At 39.3% G+C, this 10,149-nt stretch overlaps 1 long non-coding RNA gene across 1 annotated transcript; it reads right to left on the bottom strand.

Moving 5' to 3' along the window:
• Positions 1 to 1,893: 1,893 nt before the first annotated feature.
• On the bottom strand, positions 1,894 to 9,949 carry LOC137552754 (uncharacterized). Its single transcript, XR_011027169.1, has 4 exons — positions 9,861 to 9,949; positions 8,875 to 9,055; positions 5,297 to 5,361; positions 1,894 to 1,993 (listed from the first exon to the last, which is right to left on the bottom strand). It is a non-coding gene; the product is annotated as an uncharacterized lncRNA (long non-coding RNA).
• Positions 9,950 to 10,149: the final 200 nt, after the last annotated feature.

The following is a 10,149-nucleotide window of genomic DNA, read 5'->3' as shown; positions in this document are numbered from 1 at the left end:
CATACCCATAAAGTCACTATATAATTATTCAATGATTCAGAACATTTTGGTGTTAGCAAAGGTATGAAATCAAATAAGAAGGCAATGCCATATTACACAGTATTTTCAGTCAAGACAAATGTTTTAGATTTGAATATTTTATATTCCCTTTTCACTTTCATTTTAATTTGTTATATTTTTAGTACCAGTAAATACATCTTAAAGGATTAAGAACATCCGAAGAATGTCATGATGATGAGCATGATGATGAGCATGATGATGATGATAATGGTCATCAACATCATCATTATAATCATCATCATCCTTATCCTAGTATGTCGAGTGAGTTGAATCATATATATATGTCCATTTATTTAATTTTCTTCCTTACAAAAGATAGCCCTTAACAGTGCTAGTATAAACAATTAGTCCAGAAGGAAATGAATGATTGTGTTTCTTAAAAGAACTCTGTAGTGAAAGGAATATGGACAATGCCATATTACAGTAAAACCCTTGTTATCCAGACTTCAGTTAACCAGAAGTCTCAAGCAACCAGGCACAAATAAATTTCTGGCCTTGCAGTATGCATACATAAATCTACTTTTACACTTCTTTATACAGTAAAATACTCTACCCTCTGTTACATTAAAGAGACACTGAAGCACAAAAAAAAATTATGATATAATGATCTGTATGTGTAGTACAGCTAAGAAATTAAACATTAGGAGCAGAGGCATAAGTCTAATATTGTTTCCAGTACAGAAAGAGTTAAGAAATTGCATTTGTTATCTATGCAAAAGAGCCACTGAGCTCTGCGACTTTCAAAGTCGCACACAGCTCTGTCTTCTGAAGCTTATTATCTCAAGTGTCTGGAACTGTATTGTTTTTTTTCTGCAGTGAACAGTCCAAAAGTTCACTGGCCTGTTCTGTAAAATCATTTAGAATGCTGAGCAGTGTGTAAACTGCAAATATTAGAGAATGATGCAATATTATAAAAAAAAATATATAACTAAAAATAAAAATATGAGAATATTTTCTTTGCAACTAATGTTCTAGTAATTATCCGTACTACACAACCAATTCATTATATTATATTTTTTTTTTCGCTTCAGTGTCTCTTTAAGTCTGTCCTTTGTCCTAATTTCTTTTTAATTACTGTATTTCAACATGAATACAGCGTGTATTGTAAGTATACGGTGAAGAGTACAGTAATGTTTTTTTTTAGCTAGGCCTATCTTTAACATTGACAAACCAGAAACTGCACTTATCCAGCATAAGCCAATCCCCATTGGTGAGGGTTAATGAGGGTTTTACTGTATGTCCTTTTAATCAATGGCAGTTGCCTGGCTCTACTGAGGATCTTTTTTTTTTGCTTCAGTAGTGTTTCCATCACACACTGGAAATAAATATGTGGCTAGTGTAGTCAAACCTCATTCTAGGCCTATGGCTTAAAGAATTAAATCAGCATTGTTTAATATGAAATAAATATGGCAGCCTTCCTATCCCATTCACTATAAGTAAACTTTAAATATGTATTATGGCAGAAAAAAAATGTTTATAAGATATCCCAGAATAAACTCTCAGATATTATGGTTTCAATATAGTTATCAGCTTTTTTGTATTACAAGAGGTCAATTATAAATTACAACGCCGGTGGCCTGCTCTATAATTCCCTGAGCATGCCACTGGAGCAAACCTGGTCAGAGAGGGTGCAACACTGTTTTTGGAGCAATTTACATACTTGAGTGCACTTCCTGTATTTCATTGGGTCCTGCTTGCTCAGGATCCCATGTATAAGTTTTGACTGTCTTTTATGTTGGTTTTCTCTTAATTGTAATCTTTGAATTAATGCTAACTATCATTATCTGATTTTAATCAGAGACCATGTGCCATTAACCTATTACTTACACTTATCAGACCTCTTCCTTTTTATTTCCTGTTATTATCCTTGGATGGGAGGGTATTGGGGCATGGCATTTCAAAGCGGACCTGAACTCAGAACTTCCTCTCTTGTCTAAAAGATACACAACAGCATAATAACCTTTAAACACAAAACGTTTTTGTTACGGATGATACAAATCCTTTAATAAATCTACACTGTTTCTCCTTTCTGATTCATGGAAGCAGACACATTGTTAACAGTCTGTGCTTTCAAATTAGCTTATCTGCCATATCTGTTGTGGCAGTCATGTGACACAGGGGGGAGATCAAATTAAAACTTGTGATTAGACACAAATGAGGGGGAATTAAACAGGCTAAACTCTATAAATACATACAGGGTGCATTTCTCTGTTTTCCTTCTGCCTGTGCAAGAGTTCAGGTCCACTTTAAAGAAGATGAGAAGTTGGAGAGTGTTCAGGAAATCTAAAGCGCAACCTTATAATTTTGGTTGTAAGAGGCTGGCAAGTCTTATGTATTAAGTATTCCTCAGGTGTGGGCATTCATTTATATGTCGTTATCAGTGGTTATTATATGCAGTGCTGCCCATAATTATTCATACCCCTGGCAAATTTTGACTTAAAATTACTTTTATTCAACCAGCAAGTAATTTTTTGACAGGAAATGACATACAGTAGGTGTCTCCCAAAAGATAATAAAATGATGTACAAGAGGCATTATTGTGATAAAAAAAATCCCAGCTTTTATTTACATTTGAGCAAAACGTGTCCAGTCCAAAATTACTTATACCCTTCTCAATAATCAATAGAAAAGCCTTTTTGCATGTCTCCACAGGTATTTTTGCCCATTCATCTATAGAAATGAGCTTCAAATCTTTCAGGTTGGAGGGTCTTCTTGCAATCCCTCCACAGATTCTCAATTAGATCCAAGTCAGGACTTTGACTGGGCCACTCCAAAACATTCATGTTTTTGTCAGCTAACCATTTTTTCACCAATTTTGCTGTGTGTTTTCGGTCATTGTCATGCTGAAATGTCCACTAGTACCCAAGGACAAGTTTCTCTGCAGACTGCCTGATGTTGTCGTTGAGAATCCTCTTTTTTCATGGTGCCGTTTACTGTGATTAGGTTCCTTTGTCCATTGGCTGAAAAACACCCCCAAAGCATTAGGTTCCCACCATCATGTTTGACAGTGGGGATGGTGTTCTTTGGGTTGAAGGCTTCTCCTTTTTTACGCCAAATGAAGGAAACATCATTGTGACCAAACAATTCAATTTTGTTTCATCTGACCATAACACAGCAGACTAGAAGTCTTCTTTGTCCAGATGAGTATTTGCAAAGGCCAAGCAAGCTTTTCTGTGCCTTATCTGGAGAAGTGGTGTCCTCCTTGGTCTGCATCCGTGGAACTCAGCAGTGTGCAGTATCTGTAGCATTGTCTGCCTTGAGACATTGCCTCCAGCAGAGACCAGATTCACCAGGATGGCCTTGGTGGTCTTCCTTGGATTCTTTTTCACCTCTTTCACTATCCTCCTGGCCAGCACAGGTGTCACTTTTGGCTTCTGACCACGTCCTCTGAGATTTTCCACAGTGTGGAACATCTTGTATTTTTTAATAATACTTTGCATTGGAACTTGAAAACATTTAGAAATGGCCTTGTAGCCCTTTCCTGACTTGTGAGCCGCCACAAAGTGCAGCCGCAGGTCCTTACTGAGCTCCTTTGTCTTAGCCATGACTGCCCACAAACCAACTGCAGAGAGCTGATGTTTTTTCACCTGTGGAGTTGATTAAAACAGCTGATCCCAATTAACCAGGGTAATTAGGATGCTTTAGAACTGCTTGGATTATTTGGAATGATTTCGAATTTTGGATTTTCCCACAGACTGTGACAGTTTGTAAAGGGTATGAATAATTTTGGACTGGACACTTTTTGCTTAAAAGCTGAGAAATGTTTTCATCCCACAATAAAGCAATCTGTTTTTAAGTAGCGCTGTTCCTTTCCTCGCCATTTACAAATGTAAGTAACTTTGGTCAGCTGCTCCCATTTAATGGCATTGCTTATTGATGTTTATGCAGAGTTTCTGTTTGGTTTCAAGGTGCATTTGTAGTTTCTTGGGGGGGATTAGTGCACCTCTGATTGGTGGCCATTCGGAGGTGGCCTTGGGATGCGCTGATCCACCTTTGCGTAAAGGGCATCAGTGTTGCTTGTACATTTTCACCAAAGTCATTTTTGCATCAAAAATGCTATTTTCAATTTCAAGAAAATCTTCAAGTAATTGTTTGAATTGTCGCAATTTTGTTTTTCCACGAAAAAGCAGAAAAATTTTATCTATTACTACTAAAGAATTTACCGCAAAAAAATTGAAATTTTTACCGCAAAAAATTGTGAAACGCATGAAAAATAGCAAAACTTACTTTGAATGGCATCTTTGCTTGAAAGTCAAAATTAACATTATTTTCACGAAAATTAATACAAAAAGAAAAATGGCATTTTCACTCATCACTGCAGGGAACTAAATTTTAAAGGATGATGCAATGATGCGCCCCACATATAGAATAGCAGTTCTGGCACCACCCATCCACATACTGTAGAAGCCAGCGAGCAGTCATTCACTGGCTTCCAATCCAATTCTGCATCAGGTGACACTGCTCTCCAACTGGATGGCAGGTTGTCACCTGGGTATATTTCACTGTCCGGTGCACAAAGACGTTCTTCGGGCACCACATAACTGAATGGCTCCTGCTGGGAGTTCTCCTCCGGGCATGATTGGCGGGGAATCAATACCTAGATTCAATGTTGTGTTTTTCAACATTTTATGTATGGTCCGGCCCCTCAGCAGCCTGAAGTATGTTGACCCGGCCCTTGACCGAAAAAGTTTGGGGACCCGTGATCTAAAGAGAAGGTCAGAAGAAAAGCTACAACATGGTGTGGCATGATATCCTTGCACTGGACTATAGTTGCATATACAGCATATTTTATATACATTGTTGTTCATTTACTGCTCTTCCCCACTCTCTCAACACTACGAATCCAGGGCTTAGTGCATACTTGGATTGTCCCTTACCTATTCAGGTGTCCTTTTATGTTCTCATCCACCTTTCCCCGCTCCTCTTACACTGCCCCTTTGTGCCACTCCCTCAAATAGTTGTCAGTTACAGCTAAGATTCATAGTGCTTAAAAAAAAAGAATGCACATCAGGACAGTGGTATGTAGGCTAGTACTCTCACCTTGCAGCACTAAAGGAAAAAGCTCATTTCCTGGTCCTGACACTGTCTGCAGTATGTGGGTTTTGCATGTTCATCCCATGTCTGCATGTAATGGGTACTCCAATCCATTACCATATCCCATAATGTATTCAGGTTAACTTATTTCCTCCTAGAACACTGACCTTGCATTATCACACACAAACACACACACACTTACTCGCTGACTGAGCCTGCTCAAAGTGGCCACTGCCCTCCTTAGCGGGTGGCGTGCATTATTGAGTCCTACAAAGGAACAGTGAAATGTTAGCTCATTCCTTCATGTTGCACAATGTTATGTAAAACTATTGTACTAATGAGTGTTTCTCAGGTCTGACCCTTTCAGGCAGCAAACATATTTCTTCACAGAAAGTACTGGAATTTACTCATTGAAAAAGTAATTTTCATCACAATGTCATGAAAACATGTCTTGTTGACAGCCACCAGAGAAAGGAAGCTGTAATGTTCTGAGGAATGCTCTCTGTGATATGCAAACCCTTATTTCCCAGCAACTACAAATGCAAACGGATTGCTATGCTGGCATAGTATGTTAACGAGCCACCCTTTTAAGGAATATGACGTGTTTACAATCGGATTTATATGCTATTATTTGCACATACATTCCTTTGTTTAATACATCTTTGCTGTGGAAAAAAAAACATTAAGGTATTTTCACAATGGGACATATCTGATTTGCCAAAATGACATGATACTGTTGCAGTGGTAAGATGAAAGCCTTTTATCTTGCTTGGAGACACACAAACTATAGTCATTTCAATAGATGGGATGTCAAACTGCTAGGATATATTACTCATGACATATAGTCAAGTCATTGCCTTAGGAGGTTAGTGAGTCTGGGATACAAGACCATGCACAAAAGGCTTATGTTGATTTTTATTTTCATGACACTAATGGAAATTCCAGAATTCAGATTTGGATTTATAACAACCGAACAAACAATCATTTGCAGCTTCTCATGATAAAAACGTACCTGTACTTACATTGGTGTTGACAACACAGTATCCATTATAATCTAGTTCATGTTATGAACTTGATCAACTGTAGCATTGCAATACGACGCTGTTTAATAGTATACCTGATTCATTAGATAAAAGGTGAAGTTTCTCATCAACTGCTCAGCTACAATAAGTAGAGAAGAGAGAGAAGTGATTTTGCCAGGCAGATTATTTGCTGGTTAACTCAAACTTTGACTGCTAGATCATTCCCTGATATAATCGTGACATCAAGTTACTGGTTTGAACTTAAACAGAACCCTAGAGGCACAAAATTTAAATTGATTGATGCTAATTCTTTTTTACTTCGTCTGGAAATTGCAGCTAAGCATTTGTGAATTAACTGTAGCATTCATCCTAGAATTCTCCCCCTGAGGGAGTAATGTACCAGTAGCCATTATTACACAAACCAATATAGCATGCCCTGATGCTCGGATACCCCTTTTTAAAATCCGAAATTGATTCGGATCCGGATACCCAGATATCCGGATCCAAATCCGAACTTTTGGGTATCCGAGTAGAATTGGATATCCAAACCCAATATCCGGTCGGATTTGGATATCCGGATATAAAACCGGAAGTGGCCTTTAAAATGCTTTCAAAACGTTTTGGAAGGTAAAAAAAAAATCTCTCTCTCCTGAATTTTGCCCTAAAAACCTTCTGCTCGGATACAAGAATGAAAAATCCGACCAAGATTTCGGATTTCAAATACAAATCTGAATTACCTCGGATAGTGCTATTCGGATTTCCACAGCTATCCAGAATATATATATACAGTGGCTTGCAAAAGTATTCAGCCCCCTTGAAGTTTTCCACATTTTGGCACATTACTGCTACAAACATGAATACATTTTATTGGAATTTCACATGAAAGACCAATACAAAGTGGTGTACACGTAAGAAGTGGAACAAAAGTCATACATGATTCCAAACATTTTTTACGAATAAACAACTGCAAAGTGGGGTGTGCGTAATTATTCAGCCCCCATGAGTCAATACTTTGTAGAACCACCTTTTGCTGCAATTACAGCTGCCAGTCTTTTAGGGTACGTCTCTACCAGCTTTGCACATCTAGAGACTGAAATCCTTGCCCATTCTTCTTTGCAAAACAGCTCCAGCTCAGTCAGATTAGATGGACAGCAGTTTTCAGATCTTGCCACAGATTTTCGATTTGATTTAGATCTGGACTTTGACTGGGCCATTCTAACACATAGATATGTTTTGTTTTAAACCATTCCATTGTTGCCCTGGCTTTATGTTTAGGGTCATTGTCCTGCTGGAAGGTGAACCTCCTCCCCCGTTCTCAAGTCTTTTGCAGTCTCCAAGAGGTTTTCTTCCAAGTTTGCCCTGTATTTGGCTCCATCCATCTTACCATCAACTCTGACCAGCTTCCCTGTCCCTGCTGAAGAGATTACCCCCCCCCCCCCCCCGCATGATGCTGCCACCACCATATTTGACAGTGGGGATGGTGTGTTCAGAGTGATGTGCAGTGTTAGTTTTCCGCCACACATAGCATTTTGCATTTTGGCCAAAAAGTTCCATTTTGGTCTCATCTGACTGGAGCACCTTCTTCCACGTGGTTGCTGTGTCCCCCACAAGGCTTGTGGCAAACTGCTAACGGGACTTCTTATGCTTTCTGTTAACAATGTCTTTCTTCTTGCCACTCTTCCATAAAGGCCAACTTTGTACAGTGCATGACTAATAGTTGTCCTATGGACAGAGTCTCCCACCTGAGCTGTAGATCTCTGCAGCTCGTCCAGAGTCACCATGGGCCTCTTGACTGCATTTCTGATCAGCGCTCTCCTTGTTCGGCCTGTGAGTTTAGGTGGATGGCCTTGTCTTGGTAGGTTTACAGTTGTGCCATACTCCTTTTATTTCTGAATGATCACTTGAACAGTGCTCCTTGGGATGTTCAAGGCTTTGGAAATCTCTTTGTAGCCTAAGCCTGCTTTACATTTCTCAATAACTTGATCCCTGACCTGTCTTGTGTGTTCTTTGGACTTCACTGTGTTGTTGCTCCCAATATTCTCTTAGACAACCTCTGAGGCCCTCACAGAGCAGCTGTATTTGTACTGACATTAGATTACACACAAGTGCACTCTATTTAGTCATTAGCACTCATCAGGCAATGTCTATAGGCAACTGACTGCACTCAGATCAAAGGGGGCTGAATATTTATGCACACACCATTTTGCAGTTATTTATTTGTAAAAAATGTTTGGAATTATGTATAATTTTTGTTCTACTTTTCATGTGTACACCACTTTGTGTTGGTCTTTCATGTGGAATTCCAATAAAATTGATTCATGTTTGTGGCAGTAATATGACAAAATGTGGAAAACTTCAAGGGGGCCGAATACTTTTGCAACCCACTGTATATATGTATTAGTGCTCATCATACAGGGGTTTGCAAAACATGACAGCTTAATTATACAAAATACAAAGTACAAAAGAGCAACTTTAGCAAAAGATAGTAGTGGGGCAAAGAATAAACCAAAACATGGATATTGCAGAGTGAGACGTTAAAATAGAAGATAATTCAAGAACTGATTGAATATTGCTGTGTAACTTGTTCATGTTGTTTGATCCACTGCGAGCCTGCAAATCATCATCTTTACTGTTGGCAGACATTAAAAAAGCCAACTGGCACTAACTGCCCTTATCTACAGTATAATGAGAGACCCAGGGCACTTAACATAAGTTTTGAAGACACAGATTTATGCTGCGAAAGAAGAAGAAGACCTACCAGGTGTACTGCTTATCATCATGTTGGGTTCATCCCATACTTCTGTAATTGCACTTTCTGCGGCCACGTTCAGGGGACACCCCACCTTCAAAACTCCATAACTTGGGAACTGAGCATCACACCAACTTGGGACCCAACAGAAAGCCGGGACTTTCAACTTTCCAAAAATGGTGAGATCTTCCTGGGGGAGCAAACAGAACTTTAACAAAAAGCTGCCAAACTTTCCAGACGGGATAATATGTAAGTACCATACAACAATAGAGGTTGTGCTTATGCAAAACAATTAAAGTTCCACAGCTCTGGTTCCGCTATGGGTCAATACACCTCAATATGGGGCACTGCAGCTAGTAGTAAAGAGCAAAGGAAATTGTGTACACTGTATATTATTGACTGCTCCTCTCTTCTGAGAAGCCTGCTTATGCCCTCCTGGCAGTGTGAGATATACAGCCCAGTTTCTCCAGGGATAGCAACTAAATAGCCTGCAAAAAGAAAGCTGGGATAGTGTAATACTGTCACACTTTAGGTGTATCTACCCCACTACCACACCACATCTATGGCTGTGAAGAACTGCAAATGTGTTCTGTGTGTGAGGACAGTGCGGCTCGGGAGAGTGGTGCTGTGGTGGGTAAGATTGTTATACCGATTTCTGGGCACATTGGATGATATCTGAAGGCTGCACACTTTTGAACAGTTATAGGATATCGGATAGATAAGGAAAGAATATTTCAAATAATTTAGTTTTTTGTTGAACTGGGCCACATTTCAACAATGGGAGATTTTATGGAATCTCTTCAACAACACCTTCTGCCTGTGTGAAGGAATACAGAAACTATGGATAGTTGAAACACACACACACACACACACACACACACACACGCACGCACGCACGCACGCACGCACGCACGCACGCACGCACGCACGCACACACACACACACACACACACACAATGTAGGTAGAAAAAAACAAAGTCATGTAAAAGTAATACCTTTTAATAGCTAACTGATGAAGTTAAATAATGCAAGCTTTCTGGGATCTAGTCCCCTTCTTCAGGCATATTTCCAGATGTAAGCTGAAGTAAAACACTGCAGGTAAATAGTAAACACAAAGATGGCAGTTGTGCTGGTTACTGTTTAGCAGTTAGATGTCAGGTGATCAGCAGGCTGGAGCCAGTGAGCTCATGCAAGCAAACATGAAATATAGCAGGTTTCTGAAGATCATGAAGCCAAGTAAATCATGTTGCATAAGGAGTCATGAATCTCATTCCACAATTTAAA

Source organism: Hyperolius riggenbachi, chromosome 1 (assembly GCF_040937935.1).
Source record: "Hyperolius riggenbachi isolate aHypRig1 chromosome 1, aHypRig1.pri, whole genome shotgun sequence".
Classification (NCBI taxonomy): domain Eukaryota; kingdom Metazoa; phylum Chordata; class Amphibia; order Anura; family Hyperoliidae; genus Hyperolius; species Hyperolius riggenbachi.
This window is presented reverse-complemented; position numbering and strand designations above follow the sequence as displayed.